This window comes from Hemibagrus wyckioides, linkage group LG27 (assembly GCF_019097595.1).
Source record: "Hemibagrus wyckioides isolate EC202008001 linkage group LG27, SWU_Hwy_1.0, whole genome shotgun sequence".
NCBI lineage: Eukaryota > Metazoa > Chordata > Actinopteri > Siluriformes > Bagridae > Hemibagrus > Hemibagrus wyckioides.
The window spans coordinates 11,960,474-11,980,833 of record NC_080736.1 but is presented as its reverse complement, the minus strand read 5'-3'; the positions used below and the strand labels follow the sequence as shown (position 1 = coordinate 11,980,833).

The 20,360-nt window shown below is 43.3% G+C and overlaps 1 protein-coding gene across 3 annotated transcripts in view; it reads left to right on the top strand.

The window, feature by feature from the left end:
- Positions 1 to 20,360, top strand: part of ankrd11 (ankyrin repeat domain 11) — a 108,181-nt gene that overhangs the window by 34,161 nt on the left and 53,660 nt on the right. For 2 of the 3 annotated variants that reach the window (XM_058382316.1, XM_058382318.1), the window contains exon 2: positions 2,553 to 2,660. The exons of the other annotated variant lie outside the window; for it this stretch is intronic. The gene's annotated coding sequence lies outside the window, so the exon portion shown is untranslated. The remainder of the gene's footprint in view (positions 1 to 2,552; positions 2,661 to 20,360) is intronic. 3 annotated transcript variants of the gene reach the window in all.

Genomic DNA, 20,360 nt, shown 5'->3' with positions numbered 1-20,360 from the left:
GACGAATTCTTATCTTAGACTAGTCTGGTCATTCTCATAAACAGAGTGTTTCAGCCAGCAGACCCTCAGCTCTGTTTTTTGTTTTTTTCAGTGAGTGAAAGTTTCAGAAGATCAACAGAGAACCCATCTTTCTGTCACTAACAACTATGCTCAAGTCCATGAGATCTTCATCCTGATGTTTGATGTGAACACTAGCTGAAACTTTTGACCTGCATGTTTTTATGCATTGCTCCACTGCTACATGATTGGCTGGTTAAACAACTGCATGAATGGGCAGGTATACAGGTGTTCCTAATAAAGTCGATGTTGAGCGTAGACTTTGTTGGAACATTTCCCTTCATGTTTACAATATCCAGCAGATCTTTTGATGGGGCCGGTGGTCTGTGCCGTGTCTGGCTGATCTGTGTTTAGCGGCTTTGCCGGTGTCTGTTCTGCGTGTGTGGTCAGGAGATTTTTGTGCTGTAAGATTACAGGCCTCTTTAGGAGGCAGTGCACTCTGTACTGGATTAGTCCAATCTGTCAGATTGCTGCTGGGAAAAGCATCAAGGGCCTCGTATACACACGGGCGCACTACAGTGCTCAGACCTGATCCTAATCTGGTTTCGCCAGCTCACCGTGAACATTTTGTAGGCTGGAATGCTTTTCTGTACCAATCAGACGCAAGTGAATTTATTCCTGTCAACACAGTGTTTCTAAATGAGCTTTTGCTTTGCTGGTTCGATCTGTAATTCTGTCAATTCTGTTAGTCAAGCACAGGTCTCTGTCACATTGAATATCATTATCCTCATTCTAACTGTAAACATTGATCAGGATCGAACGCAGGACTAAAATTTCCGCTTAGCCAGCTAGTTACATTGCATGATTATACTTCTTTATAAACTTACTTATAATGCAATTACAAGCTCAAGACTAGGGTTTAGCAGAGAAACTTGATGATCTTTCTTGTTTAGTTCAAAAACGTCTCTAATGTTGCTTGGAGTTTGTCTCTTGTGAATGTTTTGTGGCAGCTAGTATTGACCAGCTTCTCCAGGATTGAACAATCACAGAGATTAACAGAAAATAATCAAGCAAACCTTGCAGATGTTTCACTGATTTTTCACAGATTTGGGCCAAGACATGTTGTATGATGTGCGTTCAGCTATCCTAGGAATTATACGTGTGTCTTGACTGGCGCTAGTTTTAAAGAAGAATCTGTGCTAGTAAATCTTTTTTGGCAGCAACAATCACTGAAAAACATTAAATCCTGAGGAACTGATTGATGCTCATGGCTGTTGAGTTCCTTTCAGTTTAGACGAGAAACTCTTGTATTTATAAATTTTAAAGCTTATTAAACTCAGATTAAATCATTGTTGCGATTGGTTGTTTAACAGTTAACGGTTTAACAGTACTAGCTGTGTACCATCACGAGAGGCACCAGCAATCTCTGGTAAAGCCTTATTTGTCTTTGTAATGGCTCTGTACTCCTTTAATGAAAGCCCGTGTATGACAGGATAAGATAAAACCACGATTTTAAGTTCTTTTTCTTAGTCAAACAGTAATATAGGAACTAAAGCTGCGAGTGAGGAAGTTAAAAACGGCAGACCATACCTGTGATAAAACTGGACTGGGAAATCGTTCCAAGTGATTGGAGTTGTTTGACTGCTTCATTTATCATTTGCATAGAATTTAGATGATGTGTTGCTGTAGCTGAAATCACGGCTCTGTGTCGTGCAGCACAAAAAGAAATTAAACGTCGTCTCATTGCTAGTCTGAGCAGAGTGAGCCCAATGAGCAGCATGCTGCAGAACAGTGCTGAGATGAAATGGGATAAAGGAATAAGAAAATAATAAACATGGCACTGCTTTGGCACTTTATTAGCATGTTCAAATATCCTGGTACATATATATATTTTATTTCTTTTTACTAAAGTCAGATTGGGTAAGATGCAGATCTCATTGATATTTTTCATCATTGTGTTAGAGCTGTCCATGACAACAAAATCCATGGCAACACGGTCCAATCAGGTCCGAGTGTAGGAGCGTTCAAGTCGTGTGTGCATTCTGCATCGTTGCAGCGCTGCATCTATTTGCGTACGTGTGAATACTGTAGAGTCAGTCGCAGGAAAGAGGCATCACTCTCTGCTACTGTGCTCAAGTAACTGTTTAGTGATTGTGCTGCGGTGTAGCCGGTTTAAGAGGCAGAGACTTACAGTCTGTCTGGAGCTGTGAAAGCTCTGCAGCACACTTTGCTGATGATCTTTTGACCTGTGAGCACAACACAGAGAGGCCTTAAAGGAACTCAGTAGAGCAAAACAAAACAACAGCCAAAGTACTCGATCAAACTGGACACCACAGCTAATGTAGCTAGTACACCAAATCATTCTTCTTGCTAGGTCAGTGGCTGGCTATGGCCGATTTCAGTCTCATGGCTAATCTGTCCACATGTCTGTAAGACCCAGTCAGCTGATGATGAGCAGGGAAAGCTTATTCTTCACGCTACATCATGGTAGGAATGTAGAATGCTAGCATTCAGTCGACTAACCTCTGTCTCTTTTTCATTTTATTGTTTTTCAGGATACCTCAGACTTCGCCGTGAGAGCCCGTCTTTTTTTTTTTTTTTTTACCCCCCCCCTTCTCCCTTTGGATTTTAATCACGTCCCTCTGAAGACAGCCATGGAATCGGTAAATATACCCTTTCTTTCATACTTCCTGGGGTGGTGTTCCATTTGTTTGCTGTTTTTTTTTTTTTTTTTATTTTGTCGCCGTTTCTGTTTTCTGTGGCAGCCAAGGCCACGCTGTAGGGATCAGCATCGGTCTGTCATTAGGGCGCGTCTCGCAGGTTGTTGCCTTTTTCTTCTGAAATAATCTTATTTAGCACTGGAGTTAGAAAATGAGCCTGGTTGTTAAGGTATGAATTGCTCGTTGGGTCTTTTGAACTTGAATCATGTTAGCTGGGTTAGAAAGTGTGTATGTGCGTCTATGCTAGTACAAACATGTAAGTCTGGTGCTCTGGAATGTGTGTGTGTTAAAAGCAGGGCTTAGTGCATGTCCAGGCCCTGCCTGTCTGCTCCTGTGTGGAGGAATTCTGTTTTTAACTCTGGATTTGAGCTGTATAGGTTTTGCCCTGTGTGTGTGTGTGGTTCTGTTTTGTTTTGTTTTTTCTTTGTGAGGGGGGATTTAAAAAAAAAAAGAAAAAAAAAAGCAAATCTTCTCTAAAAAGTGGGTCAACTCCGTCGTGCTAATGAAGTTTCCCCGCTCTATCATGCGCTTCATGTGACGGCTGCGTCAGAAGGCCCTGGTGGCTCATGCCTACACACACAGACAGAATTAACCATTGTTCCTCATCCTCCCTCGCCTCACAGCCACATCCATGTGGCCACTTAATTCCCCGACTAAAATATGTCTGCATGTAGCACTTCCTTTCTAGCGTTTTTTAGCCTTCCTTCTAGGTGAGTTATGCAACTTCTGTTTTCTTAATGTCAGTTTTGTGTTTTAATAGATAGACTCGTTGAACATAGGCATGTTCCACTTCTAAGTTATGTAATATACAACATTATTCAGCCAGAAACGTTTCTAAAACAAAAGGTTGTGACTCGGTCAAAGTGTATTCAGGGAGTCACAGAACACTGCTACTTTGCTTTTTTGGACTAATCTCTGGTGGAGACAGGCTGCTGCACTACACACACACACACACACACACCGCTGTGCTCTCTGTCTAACAGCAGAACAGCTTTCTACTAGACAGATTAATTCACGCAAACAGAATAACTTTCCAGAATAACGGACACGCAGGTATGTGAAAGCCCACATGCAGTCACGTCAGTTTTCAGCATATTAGGAGTCTCTATTATTTTTTACGTGAGCAGAGAGACGTGTGAGCATCATCTCGTAACCCAAAGGTTAGAAATTAGCCTATTGATGCCAGTTTTCTAGCCCAACATATGTTATGACCTGAACACATTTCACTTAAACAGTAAGGTTTATTAGAGCGCTCCAGCACTGTGGTCACTTTGGAAGCCTTGCTAAAAGGTTTCGGTGATTATCCCAATAAGAAATTTGCCCTCCCAGTTGAAAATCTGGGACTCGTGATCATTTTTCCCCCTCCCCTCTCTCAAGATTTTTTAGTAATTCTCCACCTTTTCTCCTCGTGTGAGAATTCTCAGCTTGGGGTCAGCAGCTGTATGAGTCACTGCTGTTTCCCTCTGAGTTCACCCTTATCTGCTTACCATCAGTGGAAACCAAGGAGACTGATCACAAAGCTCATTATGCCAGCAGCCGTGTGTGTGTGAGGGGGAGAGAGAGTGTGAGTGTGTGTTCTTCCCAATCTCCTCCTCTTCATGTGATGCCAGTCACATGATTTCCAGGCAGCGGGTACAGTAAATCAGAATCAGATTTTATTTTTAACCGCTCTAAATCCTGCTGGTGCTGATGGGTAGCAGAGCCAGTTGCTAACAGAGAAGACTGCACCTCTATCTCTCTCTCTCTCTCTCTCTCTCTCTCTCCCTTGTTTCTCCTTGAAGCCTGTGTACATCCTCCAGGAGGACAGATATTATTCACAGTCTTGTCAGTTAGCACTGCTGTCATTGGTTGCAGATAAAAGGTAGCCCTCTCTTGTGATCGGCTTCATTTCACCACTTTGCCTCTGCTTATTACAAGCATTTCTCTCTCCCTCTCTCTCTCTCTCTCTCTCTCTCTCTCTCTCTCTTCCCCACCTGGGCCTTTTCCTCAACAGGATTAGTCTGCAGCACTTCGACTGAGGAAGTGGGTCCTGCCAGTCATATTACATAAGTCTCATAGCTCAGCTTGAGACGACTATAGGGGCTTTGTTCGCCGATCCCCCTCCCCTACTTCCCCTCCTGGTGGGCCACATGCTAATGCTCTATTCAAAGAGTCTGTGTGCTCCGAACAGGCCCGGCTCTGTGGTGAGAGAGCAGAAATACGCGCATCATTACCCTGCAAAATGGCATCTCACTCGCGCCTTTAAGCGTGGACATGTGCACTCAGAGATTGAAGAAAGAGCAGGAATATAAAGCCTGCCAGATTTTTCTTGTGCATGCAGCGTGCAGAAACGGAGGGCAGAGGAGGTTTTTGGCTGTGAGTCATCATGTATTAAAATATCAGACCATATGGACATCAGCAGATAATCAGGCTGAAATCAGCATACTGTTATTGTCTTGATTATTTTACTGAAGCCTGTGTTATGGAAAGGTGGAGACTTTTGGTACAGCACTCACACTTTCTGTACAGTTCGTCCTACTAACCTAAACCAAACGAATAGCTGAATTTTTCTGTTTGTTTTTCTCATATTTTATGGCCGTGCAGTATGATATAATATCGCGATCATGTCACGGTACACGTTTCCCCCATGTCTCTGTTACAGCAGTCTGTTTTTGTAACGTTTCAGCTTATAAAGCGAAAGCTTATTTTATTACAGGTTTCTACTGAATCTTTACTTTTTTTTTTCTTTTTTTTTTTTTTTTAAAAGGAAAGAATCCCAAAGTGGATGATTGATTACCTCTAATGGCACATCATAAAGTGTTTATATATCTGATACTGCACTGATGATGATTTTTAATTCATTGATGAATGTCATGTCTTGCTGTTCAGCTAGTTACATTTAATTTTGTAGTATCGTCCAAGAGACACGTCGCTGTTATCACTTGTCATAGCATCTATCTTTATATCAGGATTGAGAATTCAGCAGCACGTGGAATTGAACCCCTCTTTCCTCTGTTTGTTAGCAGCCCTGTACATGTATAGATATTGAGTATCATCTAGTTTCTTTAAAGTTTTGTATACCATGAATGCTATAGGTTATGTTAATCGTAACACACTCGTTTTATTGTCTTGTTTTTTCCATAGTAACAGCGCAAACACTCCTATGGCAGACGCCCAACATAATCAAGTGATTAAAAAAACAAAAATGTTGTTGGTTAACAAAGTTGAAGGTGTAATCGTTGCTGTGGTGAGGCTGGGGAGTGATCTGTTTATTAAGTGTTATCAGAAACTTGTCTCTCGGGTGATTCCCCAACATTAAACCTAGTCGTATTGTCACCAATGTGTCATTCATTAATAAATAAACATTGTAATCGCTGGCAAATTGCTGTAGTATAAGCAGAATAATATGCAACAGTACGATTATTACGAAAAGAAGTCACGTTGTGGTGGTAATGGCACTCTGTTTCACGTCGAGCTGCAGCACACTACCCCAGTATGCATTATTTTTATATAATTGCATAGTCTATGATGTGTTACTCATTACTGTACTATCCATATTTGTGCTTAATACACAGTGACAAGTACACAGTAAATGAGAGCCGTGGATGTTTATATCAGTGTTCTAAGCAGGAATAGGAGGAGCACACACCTTTGCTGGATAATCCTGCTGATGAAGTGCAGGGAAGAAGGAACCCAGGGACCATTTTGAAGTGGACCCTTTTTCTATAGTCAGGCTCTTGCACATCGTTAAAGTTCTGGCAGCGGAGAACCGGCTCCTAAGATCTTAATCCAAAAGAATGAGATCACTATTCCATTCATCACCGTGGCATCTGATTGGCTACGATACAAACATTTTACCCCACACTGTCCTGAGGTCACCTTTGCTCAAGAAATAACAGCTCACTCGATGTGGGCTGTAAAAGGGGGAAAAAAGAGGTGCTTAAATGAAGCTGTAGAGCTTTCCAGGTGGAGGTCTGTTTCCTTGGTTAGGAATGGATTCATTAACCTCGAAAGCAGCTCAGGAAAAATGTTAACCAAGCCCTAAAAACTGCATGTGTGTTTTTATTTTTGCCCATTCCCACCGAATAACAGAAAGAGGATGAGTGTTTAGTGAAGACAAATTCAGCTCACAATGAAAGGAATGTGATGTCAGGAAAATGAAGCTCATTCTCATGCTCCGTTCAAGTCTTTGGCCGGCGTTTTGTCCTTATTCTGGTCTTCCACCCACACACGAAAGAGGGAGGGAGAAGCACTCGACATAATCTTTTTAAGACCACGATGGCCACCGAGATGGATGGCTTGCTGCTTCGTCTTCGGCTCTAGAAGGTCTGGATTTGTACCGAACGTCTGGATCCGCTGTGCATGCGCAGCAACGAAGGGCTTTTCTTTTTAATAGACTCGAGCCAACTTCCCCCTCATGCGTGTTGTGTGTTTATTATAACTCACTGTAAATTTGGAAGCCAGCTTGCAGTGATTTATGTGGATGTGTGATGAGTCATGGCAGTGAAGGCATGTTCGCTTTGTTTAGGATGCACTGCTGATGACTTTTAGATGCTTCCATCACTTTTTGGACACTTGAACTTCCTGCTAGCCACTGAAATTGAAAGCCATAGTCTGAGAACGTTCACCATCGAGCAGTTCTTTTCAAATGTACAGCAAAAAGTCATACTAAAAATGTGTTGTTGCATAAGTCAGAATGGCACAATGGTTAAAGTTGAATTCTGAGTGATTAGTTCATGGCTATAAATAAGGCAGTTTGAAGTGATTGCTTTGTTTTGCTGCACTTCAAACTCTGCCTTTTCCCACAGACTGTTTATCCTGTGCCTCATACCCCAGCAGTTATTAGTACTTGCAGCAGTCAGCAATATATTCTAACTAACTTCTATTTCTCAGCATAATAACCATTTAAACTACCATAACTGATTAAGATTAAGCAGTGGATTAAGTAGTGGCTTAAGCAGTTAAGGTGCTAGGTCACTGATCGGAAGGTCAGAGGTTGGAGCCCCAGGACTGCTAAGCTACTGCTGTTGGGCCCTCAAGCAAGGCCCTTAACTCTACCTGCTCCAGAGGCGCCGTATCATAGCTGACCCTCCGCTATCTATCTATCTATCTATCTATCTATCTATCTATCTATCTATCTATCTATCTATCTATAGGCTACATTGATGAGGTCTGCTTTAGTATGTTTCGAGCTCTGTTTATATTATTTATATAATATAAATTTGTGCTTTCATTCTCCACTCAAGTAAACAGCTGGAACATGAAATGGGTTGTCCAGCGTTGCCCTTTGGACTCAAATCGAAACCCTCCGCATGATGACCTTAGAAACTAAATTGTTTATACTGTACATGCCCTGTGTGTAGGTTTTTGTGGTTGTAGTGTAGTGATGTGCCAATAGCCAAAGACCTGCATGTCTCCATGTGAAACTAGTGATCGATCACTGCATTTAAACATCACCACAGTTTAGTGTGGTATTATGACTTACTGGTGCATTGTTTTGTGATCTGATATGCCAGCACAACATCTGATTTATCTTACACGTGTTGTCATCCTACTGCTCTTCATTATTTTTATCTAGAGGATCATATATCATCCTTTGTCAAGCCGCACATTGGAACACCTCAACACCGTTCTGTGATACCTGAACGAATATTAAAAAAACGATGCCTGAGACTCGCACGGATATCCGAGTCTCTTAACTGCTGTAATGGCGTACCACCGTGTAGCGTTTGTTATAATCCAGCAGCTGCTTATTACAGAGGAGTCCGGTAAACCATGAACCATCCCACCCCAGAACAAACGAGAGTTTTTGTTCTAAATGAGCTTAAAAGAAGGCCTCCCGTCGTGACTCGGGTAGACATGGTTTCTGTTCAATGTTGTGTACGCTTCTCCGACACTCTGATTAAAGAACATGTAGCGCTTTAGAGGCATCACATTGTTTTTCATAGGAGCTCTTTCAGCTCTATGTGCACACAGTAATTGGATTCTTTGTAAATGCAACGTTTTATCCTCCTTTTTTTTTTTTTTTTTTTTTTTTTTTTCTTTTTTAATTTATTTATTTTTTGCAAATACAATGGAAGGACTTATTCTGTCTTTGCTGTGAGAAATGTCAATTGCTGCAATTTGAAGGAAAAGAACAACTGCACCACTGCTTGTCGGAGTTCGGTTCAAAACCAACTGCTGATGAATTCTACCCAAATTTATGCCTTTTCACCTATTTACACTTCAGACTAACTTTAGCACTGTAAAGCTAGCCAATGTATTTTTCTTTCAGGAATGTGAACGGCACTGTGCTAAAGAAAGTGTGTTGTCTTCTACTTGTATGGACTGTGTGTCTGCAGCTCAGTGTGTCCTCTTCACCTCTCCTGCTGATCTTTCCACACAGATCTCATCTCCTCATCCTCTTCATTCCTGTGTGACGTTTGGGTTTTTCCCCTGGCCCTTTTCTCTCTTGCTCTCTGTCCTGTGTTTTCTCTCTCTTTCTCTCTCTCTCTCTCTCTTCCTCTCTCTCTCTCTCTCCTCTCTGCTCTGGCTGAGTCTGGATCATGATGACTGCGCTGTTTTTAGTGTTGCTGCAGCTGAGATAGTAAATGTAGCGTTTGATCACAGGGCCAGGAGAGTAAGAACTTGAAAAAGAGCTTAAAAATCCCTGACCTCTCTTACAGACAACAATGGAGCATCTTGGGAGCATGTCCCTATGAAAATAATGGAGACATTTAAGGTGTACTTAACTGCATTACCCAGTTTCTCTTCGTCTGGTGCGTATTTAAGGTATTCGAAAGAGACGAGTTCTCCTTGTTGTGTATCCAGTTTCTGATATTAATGGCTGCAATAACAGACGTGTTTTTGATTGCTTGCGTCAGCCGGGCTCTGGTTTCAGGAAACTGTGCACTTAACATATTTTCCAGTAATCCGAATGGCCATGAAAGGACCAGGAATCGTGTCGAGGAGGGTTGTAATACAGGGGTCTAGCCCGCCGCGGCCTGTTTCAGAGTCACCCTTCAGCACCAGGCAGAGCATTGCAACCTTGGTATCGAGTGTCCCTTGCCTGGTAGCAAGCCAATAGCACTCCTGGGATGGTGTGTCCTTGTTTGCGATCTGATGGCGTGTCCGCATACCACACGCTCCTCTCATTAGAGGTGCTGACCTTTGCTTTCTGCAGTACTTCTGTGGGGAAAACTCGGAATTGACTCTGACCAGAAGGGCTTATTTCCAGTATCCTCCTGCCTGTTGCAGAAACAAGTGTTGAATGTGATATGACACAGGGCACGTCTTTCTCTCTGTCCTCTGCCAGCCATTTCACTAATGATCCAGCCTTGTCCACTGACCTTTTTGGGCAAAATCCATCTCTCGTTTTTGTTCTGTATGTGACGAAGAGTCTTGTTTATGTTCTTTCACTAGTACCTTGTAAGGTTCATGGACGCACTGGAAATGTTCTTTGACCAGTGAAATCTTTTTTCGCATATACCATTTGGAGGTGGAGTCAGAGTGCAGGGTCAGCCAGGATGTAGTGTCCATGGAGCAGAGATGGTTTAAGGGCCTTGCTCAGGGGCCCAACAATGGCAGCTTGCCAGTGCTGGGGCTTAAACCCCCAACCATCTGATCAACAACCCAGAGCCTTAACCACTTGAGCTACTTTAGAATTTTACAATGATATTTCCACTATTAACATGTATATCTCCCTATTACTGTGCTAATCAGTCACCAGTGCTTTTTAGTCAGAGTATGTCTAATTTATTCAGTTCAATTTCATAAACTAATAACCCAAACTCTGATCCACATAAACCTTAGAGTGATTTTTGTTTATTCCGTCTCACAATGTTTCATTGTCTTCTGTTGTGTTTCACTAAAGTATTAAAGCATTTCTTCTGCAAAAGCATTTCTGTGGGTATGAAATCTTTTGTTGTGGCTCTGTTGTGAGCTGAGCTAAAATGCGGGCTCTTAGTTTTACCGGATCCAGGTGGTTCTCCATTCCTGAGCTTTTCCCTGCTGGTGGCTTTGAAAGGCTCCAACTGGCTAGCCGGATCTACACAGAATGGGTCTGAGCATGTACGTTGTGCAGGGAGCTCATATTTGGAATTTTTTCCCCTTCCTACTCACTCTTGTTTCTTGCCCCTGAAAATTTGCCATTTTTGTTTGCTTCACCTAGGCACCGAATGAGCTCTTTTTTTTTTTTTTTTTTGCTGTCACCTTGGTACCTGACATGTTTTCTGGCATGATTTCAGTCAAACAGATTGTGCTATAGAGTTGGTTTGTGATTACTGACCTGGCTTTGTTAGACATGCTCACATGCACACCTCAAAACTTGTAGCAGTCGCACAGTTTCACAGCCTTAGATTGAGACTTTGAGAAAGGGTCTAGATCTTTTGGATATGGTTATTGGTCAGCTGTGAATAGAGAAGAAGTCACAGTACCACTGTGTCCATTTTCTGTAATGGAGCCAAGCAGCGGCCATCAGCCAGCCAGGAGAACAGACGAGGTGGCAGATGGGGCCTCCTCAGACTTTAACCCTTCCCACGCCACACATGCCCCATCTGTCCACTCAAGCAGGCTTAGGCCTCCATCTCAGTCCTGCTTCTTCGTGCTGTATTCCCATCCACCATAACAACTCATGAGCTCACGGGGTTGTGATTGCCTACTGACCATCAGGGGACATATGTTCGCCTCCAAATGGGGAAGTTCGGTGTCCACTGCTATATTCTCTCACTCCTCCTCATATACATCCTGCTTCCTGACACTTATATAAACAGTGCCATGTGATATGTACCTTGTGAGACATCACCTGACCTGTGTCTGCCTGAAACCGGCAAGGTGGCACCTTTTTACACAGCTAGGACAAATAAAGCGTCTCTGGTGAATACCCGCTATGTGTACACACTGTTCATTTGGTAACTTATTTAAAACTTGCAATAGTGACTCCGTTGTCTGCCTTCTTCTTCGGAATACCTTTCAGCCATGGCCTTGATATAAATGATCAATCTCTCTGAGAAAACTTTATGGATGGTCCCCTGCTTCGATTTGCTTGTAGCTTCTAAAATCAAAGCAGTTAGAGGATCAATACAGACTCAAGGAGGCCTGATTAAAAAGGAGCAGCAGGCTCTTTGGTGATCTGTTTCAGTGTTAAGGGTTTTGAAATTTTGAGGTTCACTTCCACTCTCAAGGTCTTCACTTTAAATATCTCAACTTTGAGTGTTGGTCAGTTTACACATGCAGCCAATGCAAGTTTGCAACCTCATTGTGATTCGTTCTGATAAGTGATCAAAATCCCTAACTGTGACGCTAGGTTTACATAATCATGAACCCAGGTTTAAGCATGCCTGTATGTGGCTCGCATTCCCGAGCTTCCCATTCCAAACCGCTTTTGTGTTTTCACTTCATGTTTAGTCTTGTTTCCCCACAAGTCTCCTAAGAATAGGTCAAAGTTATGTCATCTGTTTTTGGAGACAATGCCTGGCAAGATTCCTCACCCTCTGGTTTAAGCCCTGGTCACCCCTGTGGCCCAGTCAAACCCCAGTAAGCCTGGAGGAAAAAGAACTGAATCAGATGAGTGTTGAGAAGGAGTCAGCTTAGAGCTCTTTTCAGCTTAGGTTTATTATGCAGGGTTGGGCTTTTCACAGCTATAAAAGAGAGCTCTGTGTGCTATAGGCCGCAACAGTCTGACATTTGTCCTGAAAGGAGGTCCAGGGGTTTGGTGTGTCGCATTGCCCTCCCTTCCCTTTCCCCTCCTTCTCTGTTCTCCACTTGCTCTGGGGGGCAGGGTGACACTCTCTCCTCTTCAGCATTGTGCTACTCTTTCTCATTTTGCCTCTGCAGCGTATAGGCCGTTTTCTTGACCTCTGTCTGGTTATACTGACCTCTTAATACTAGCCCGAGAAGGTTTATGTCTGTCCCCCGCCTTGCACCTTTTCTGCTGTTCTTCAGCAGAGGTCACAATAGATTGGGTTAATTTTAAACTCAGCTGTGGTGAGGCTAAAACTCGTCACCCTACGACTGATTACATCATTTGTGTGACTGATGACTAGCTCCTTTCTGGAGCATGGAAAAACCTGGAGTCTGAGCCAGAATGACCAAATCTCTCCAGGACCAGTGGCTTATGGAGGCCTTCGATGGAAGACTTTCTCTTTGTATGGTTCGTTGTGCAGATTTCGATGTGTGCTTTGACACGCTGGAGTCTTGGACAGAGTTGGGTGCTGAAAGTCGAACTTGACCGACAGGAATGTTTGTGTGTACTTAGCAAGGGTTTTTTTTTCGGTGGAATTGGACACCTGGGTTCGGAATCCCTTTGACTGGGTTTATTTTTGCTTTGGCAGGCCAAAGTGTGCCATACGTTTGGAGAACATGGCAATTAAACCATGGCTATATGTGGAAGTTGTGCTCTTTACGTCAGAGTAGCCACGATTTGATGGACTGCACCACTCGCTCTATTTCTGTCGCTCTGAGAGAAAACACATCGCCGAAATGACAGGTTCCTGATGCTGTCCAGAGTGGCGTCAGATCAGAGCGCATTCTACATTGAGCTTGCTTGTCACGGTGGTACCCTGGAGTGAGTTCCAACTCTCCAAAGCCTCATTTATCATTTTTCACACTTGGCATTCAGATTCTCTCCTACTCTCATTACCGTCAGCATGCTTCCAGTCAACATGAACGTGAAGGCTGAGAGTACTGCTGCTGCCCTCCGTCACTGCCTCTGCCTAACACCAGCATACAGGAGCTGGAGCAAAGCAGCCTTCCAGGCATCCGCATGTGGCCTGCCTGTGAATGTGTGTGTGTTTCCATTGAGAAGGCACTAATGGTGTTTCTGAACCTCTCCTTCTCTCTCTCTCTCTCTCTCTCTCTCTCTCTCTCTCTCCCCAGGGTGAGAGCATTATCTTTCCTGACTGTAAGAAGTCCATTATTTACTGAGCACTGAGCCCATCCTAAGACAATGTTCCATTAGATTGCATCAGCCAGATTTATTGCTCTCTCTTTCTCTCTCTCTCTCTCTCTCTCTCTCTCTCCTGTTAGCTGGCCTGCAGCATGGTGAGACAGAATGAGACCAGGCAAGAGGCCTGTGTGCTCGTTTAAGAGAGAGATGGGGGGTTTAAAGAGGTTTCAATGAGTGTTCTGAGGCCTGTGGAGGAGAGGATGAGTTGGTGGTGTTGGTGTTAGATAAGAAGTTCATCTTAGCAATATATTTAATCCAAAGGCCAGTATGAGCTCTGCAGTCTCGATGCAGCTCTGCACATGCTCTCGCCGTTTAAACGAGAGTTTTCTAATAATGCATCTTCATCATTGCTGTAACCTCCGAGATTGAACCGGCTTCACTGTTTTATCTCAATGGCAGATGGGGCTGTAGGGAAGCGGACGTGAAAAAGAAACAATATCTCATGTGAGATGTCCTAGACGTTAGGTTTGAAGGTTTTCCACGTTTAAAAACCTAACAGGCTTTGTTTCTGACTCTTTCCCCCTGTCCTGATGAATTAGCATGAGGATGTGTTCTTCATAGAGCATAAATGGCTCTTCTGTAAGGTGCTATGAGTAAGGTTGTCTGCTAAATGCACTGAAGCAAAACACAATGCAGAAGCTGTTACATGTAGCAACAATTGGTGTAATGCATGCTGGGTATTGTAGTGACTACTTTGATGGACGTAAACATGATGAGACAAAATTGTGACTTCTGCCAAAATTGCTGAGAGGTGCTGTAGAGTGCTGTGCTGGAGACGACTAAACAACCTCAAAAATGCTATATTAAAAAAGCGCTTCCTCAAACAAGACATAAAACACTTCTAAACAGTGTGTCTAATGCCTTTTACTCCTCTTACACCACAGATATTTGCCAACATTTTAATTGTGGTGCATGTTATACGTTTAGCTATTTATAGTTACTGTTGTTGAGCATCTGCAACATAAAGTTATCACTTGACAAGGCCTGTTATTATAGGAAATGATCAACCACGGACTGGTGTGATGCTGACACTCAGTCTATCCATAATCCATGAACTTCACACACCATGAAATAAGAATGAGATGATATATGTTTAGTGACCATGTTAAAATAAAACGAGGTCAGACCTGAAAATCAGCTCCCGACTCACATGACTCAACTCTTGAGGTGCTCATAAATGTGAAAGTTTTGTTGCTGGTGTAGAAGTGTAAGGCGTGCGGAAAGAGGGAGGAGAGAGAAAGAGAGAGAGAGGGAGGAGGTGCTACAGCAAAAGCCTTAACTGTCTGCTAACGCTCTGCACACACTCACATGGTTGCTTTTTGCTTCAGATCTGAATCCTCTCCTCTTTTCTCTCATCCTCTCCCTCTGAATGTATGTTTTGCTCTTATGACTCACTCTCTCGTACTGTGCCTCCTTTTCATGCTTTCCATCCACCTTGTTAATTTCCCCCACCCTTCATCTTGCATTATACAGCTGTGTAGCATCTCATTCTTTCTCCAGCTCGTTCCTGCGTGGTGTTCTTTCTTTGTCTCTCGTCCTTTTCTTTTCGCAGCTTTTCCGAGCACCATTGAAGCGTCAGTGAAATGGCTCCAGTGTAATGTAGGCTTTCTTCCTGTGCCAGAGCTCTTGCTGCACTCGACCACAGTGCTGATGAAGCTGAAAGGCCCTGTCCATTTAAAAGGCATGAGCTTGCATTGTGAATATTTCCACTCCGGCACCCTACACACGCTGCACTGAGGGAGGGAGGGATGATGGGTGGAAAGAGAAAGTGAGAATGAGAGAGAGAGAGAGTGGGGGAGAGAGACGTGTCTGTTGTGCACAAATGCCCTCCTCACCTTCACCCCTCCATCCTCTGCTGAGCTCAGCCGGCACCACGGGTGAGAGAGCGGCGACCTGTTCATATTTCCGCTCCTGTCACTGTTCATGTGTAATGCATTCTTAATGAATAGATGTGCTGATTAGAGCACATCAGCCTCCATCATTACGCCAGGTTTGAGGAATTCGAGGGAGGCCGAGTCCTGTCAGCGTAAGAGAGCTTAACGCGCTTCTCCCTGTAGGATGATCTTTCAGGGCCAAGGATACCCTGGCATCGCTGGAAATGATAAAGAATTGTATAAAACTAAAAGGAGCAAAAGGTGAGGCGGCCTAAAGCGTTAATGGCTTTAATCTTTGCGTTTAAGTCAACCTGTGGAACGTCCTCGAGACAAGTTCCTGTTATCACTTACTTTATAGCCGCTATAAACAGTTGTTTCCTCACCAGCCGCTCTCTTGTTCCCTTTTAATGTTAATTAGACGATAAAACAGCTTGTCATGTTACAGAAAAGCTGCAAAGCGCAAAAAAAAAACCCTCTCGGAGAATGGGACCGAATTAAATCATCAGGACAAGGAGACGTGTCTGCATGCTGGATTAATCCTGCTGCTGTGCTTTCACTAGTCTTCAGTCCTTTTGTGTGCTTCATTACAGCCTGTTTCTGCAAAGTCACACTAAACCACTGACTATACTCTATAGTCAAGCCTCACGTGAATAGATTTCCACTGGCAAAGAGCCGACACATTCGAACATGAAATGAAATGCAATTTGTTTCTGAAAATAACTGCTTTGTGCCGAGGTTTGGGTTTTTTTTTTTGTTTGTTTTTTTTTATTTTCTAGGTGTATTTTAACCCACTGAATTTGCAAACCTCAAAACCATGATCCAAGTAAACATGAAGAGCAGAAGAGACTTCTGCTTTCTGAAAAAAATAAACAAATAATAATAAAAAAAAATAATAGCAGAGCCGCAGCCACACCGGAAATCCATCTCTTCGCTATTTTTTTTTTCTTGTTCTTTGATGCGAAGAAGCACACAATCTGGCTCACATCGCCGCTGTAGTTCCTTCCAAAATAACATGAGACCAGGAACGCCCAGAATCTGGTGGTGAGGTGAAAGTGTGGTCTGACTGCTGCTTTACACAACTCTTAGCTGCCGTTGCTTTGTCTCTCTATGCTTGCTACTTTGCAGTGCTGTGTGTGTGTGTGTGTGTGTGTGTGCGCACTGTGTAGAATCAAGTGAGCAGATCAGCACGTCCACACAACCAAGCTGAGAAGTGTTTCTGTTATTATGACCTCATGTAGCACAGATCGCTTTGTTTCTCGTTTTTTTTAAACACCTCCTTTCCTTGCACATACCTTTTGCCCTAGTTTCCCTTAAGCGTTCTCTTTATGTATTTGTTTTAGGGAGAAAAAAATGTATTTCATCATGGCCACCGTCGTGTTTTTATTCTTCTTCCTCAGAGACTATTTTGAACGCTGCTGTTTATATTACAGCAGAATTGTGCGAGGTATTTATAAATGTGATCCGTTAGTGGAGATATTGCTCTCTCTGCCCTTCTCGCACTCGCTCTCTATCTCTATCCATCTCTCTGGCGCTGTTTACAGTAATCGGCCCAGGCTGCACCACTCACCATTTGCAGTTACCTTGGCAACGGCCTAGTGGACTACATGGATAGTGCGCAAGGCGCAGGAGCAAACAGCGGCGCGCTACGTGATGGGGGATGAGATGAGCTGGATCTGCTATTCACCTGCCCCTGCTGAGAGACACACACACACACAGTTACATATGCAGAGGTACAGCTCGTCTCCCCCGAGCCAAGCCCAGATAATCTGCTCGAGCTCCCAGTTGAATGCATTTGCACCTGTTTCTCAGCCTTGCTTCCCAATCCCACTGACTAATACATCAGAGAGAGGGAAGTGCTAACATGTGGCCTGGCTGATTGTGAAAAGATGACACAAGGGTGGGGGGGAATAGATGTAGAGAAAATGTCAGCGTGACACTGCCAGTCTTTTATTCTCATCTGCGCTGTAATGATAATAGAAAGTTAATTATTTTGGACGACGAAACCTTGATTTCTGAGGTCATCTGCGCCGACGCGTTTTTATTGACTAGAGATTAAACAATACAAACATTCGGCCCATTAGTACAGAAAGATTAATGGCATCTAGGCATTCTGTTTACATGACCTGCTAACTAAACTAATCAGTGTGCTTAGAAAGCATTGGGTGCAATGACAGTTCTAACAGTGTCCAAATATTCTGATTTAAATCGCACAGCTACTACAACACTCGACTAAAAGTCACGGCATAGAATTACGTAACACCTACACAACTTTGTTAATGCGAGCCTGTTTTCTGTACCAGCTCCGGATCACGCTGACTGGTGACGTAAGCGAGCCATCATTAGAGGACCTTTATCGTAAAATCTGACCTTTAGAACATGTTACTGTTATAGAATTAAGCCAAGATTTTATTGGTCTTATTTTGTGTAGTGTGACAAGTAATAATCCTTAAAGGCCATTGAAGTCACACGGTGTTAAACCTGCGTAAAAGGTTGCAGGTTTAGCTCCCAGGCCTGCCTCTGTTGGGCTTTCTGGCATGACTCCGATAACCCTGAACTACTCGGCTACTACTTTGCTTGGATTGTGTCCTAATTTTAAGTCACTTGATGTGAAAGTATCTGCCAAATGAAGAAGAGTAACATGAGACTTTCTCAGCAGCATACTTGTTTATTTGGTTTGGTTGAAAAGTCTGACTCAATGCCTCAATCAGTTAAATAATCATATTCAGTGTCGATTTTAAGTCTGCATCTAGGAGTTGGGGACAAGCCACAGCTAATAACAGTGGTGTCCTGTTAGTTTGTTGTGCCTCTTGTCCTTTCCCTGACACTGTAGTGCAATAAAGTAGGGGGCTGAATGAAAGTAGCTCAGCTGAAGTGGTCATTTGTCTAATCCCATGGCTCTCAAGCTGGCTTGAGCAGGACTGATGCACAGAGAAGGAATGAAAGGCCCAGTGTTCTCAGTGCAGGGATTTCCACCTCCTTCAGCAGAGCGCTTGGGTTTTTCCAGAGATCTGGCCATTAGCATGTCCTGAGACCTTCAGCCTTTTCAACCATGACCGACATGCAGCACTGCAGAAGGGGAAAGTACCTCAGATTCCAGCGAGCTAATCAGCATCTCACAAAAACACGTGCCAGAAAACATCACAGCTTAGAGAGTTTCATGGGAAATATGAGCATTGGCTTAAGCAGAGCTGTGGGCATCTGTTGATATTTGCGCTGCCGATCAGATAGCACTGGAATGAATGGACTGCATCAGATTAAGAGGTCCAACAGGAAGATGGACAGCATCATGCAAACTAGCAGTCTAGTAAATATCATGCAACAAAATACAGCATGTAGGTTATATTATCATGTTAAAATGTCTGTCTGTTTTTGAGCCCAAAGCTGAGTAATCACAACAAACCTGAGAAGCCTGTATGGTCCAGTTACGCTACAGTTTAACTGGGAAAAGGTCCACCTGATTTATTTATTATGAAAATGTGGGTTATTAGATTTGTGATGATTGTGTTCGATCATATCGTGGCCTGAATTATTTCTCCCTCCACCCAGATTTTGCCTGTTTAATATGCACTGAACGGATATGCACTCCAAGCATGCTGATCCTGCCATGTTTGTTTTTGTTTTTTTGCTTCTGCACTGTGAAGCGAATGCAGCTAATCTAGTTTCTCTTGACTGGCTGTATAGAGCACACATCACAGTACCTCTGTTGTTCATGGTTGGAGGGCAGGTGTCATTTTCCTGTGAATTTATAACACAGAGGGGTTACGGTTTACGGCGTACAGCAGATGTGCGGCTCGTCAGTAAGTTTGAAGGCAGCTGAAGACTTTACAAGGCTAAGAGTGAGGCTGCGGGGAGAGATGGCAGTGAAAAGGCTGCCGAGCGTGTTGCTGGAGACTCAGGCACTGTTTCCTGCACTTCCTCCTCCGCGGCGCATTTCACACTCGGCAGTAACGTGAGCCTGAATAAATTGTCACACTCGCACAGATTAGCTGGCCAGGATGTTATTCTGTGCCGCTTGAAATGCCAGTCACACGCACACTGTGCACTTTTTCTGTTCCTCTCTTCTTTCCACGCATCGTCCTCACCCAGCAGGCAGCTTTGCAGCACTGGCTCTGCTGAAGCTCGGCTGTGCAGACGAACAGACGGATAAAAAACAAGGCCAGAGTGCTGAGAGAGAGAGAGTCAGAGATGGGTTATAGGGAGGCCCGTATTACAGCACTATTACTCAGGCGATCTCATCCACCTCCCACTCCCTTTCTCAATCTTTACGCCATTATGTTTTAATAGAATTTCTCATTTGCTGTAGGTTTCAGTATTTTCTCACTTCCTAGCTTCAAAATATTGAGCATGTTTTATTTTAGTTCTGTAATCTGGCCATGTATACACATCACATCAGAAATATAGCTGCAACAATACCACGCGTTTCCATAGCAACCACAGACTTACAGTGCCTGTCCATGTTAAGGATTTAGGATCAGACTAATTGTTTTAAATCTGTGCCTAAATCACCTCTAATGAGGACCTAGTGCTTATTTCTCCGTACTTGGGTCTCATTGCTGTCCTCTGCCATACGCAGCCTGTGTCTGTGTAGACATTACTGCGTTCAAAACACCCAGAGATGTGCACTCTGTGTGCGGAGAGCAAGCAGGAATCAGGAGAATCCGTGGTGTTTGATAGACCAATATTCAACTGGGAAGTATATAGGGAACGGCTCAGGAAATCCGAACCTATAAAAGTATGTAACTAAATGCGTAAAAAGTGCAAACGTTTTTAAAAATGTTAAGTTTAAAATGTTGTTATGGACCAAGGGTGATGCGTGTAAAAGTATAAATGTGGATATATTAGTATTTTTAACATGTGAAACCATCT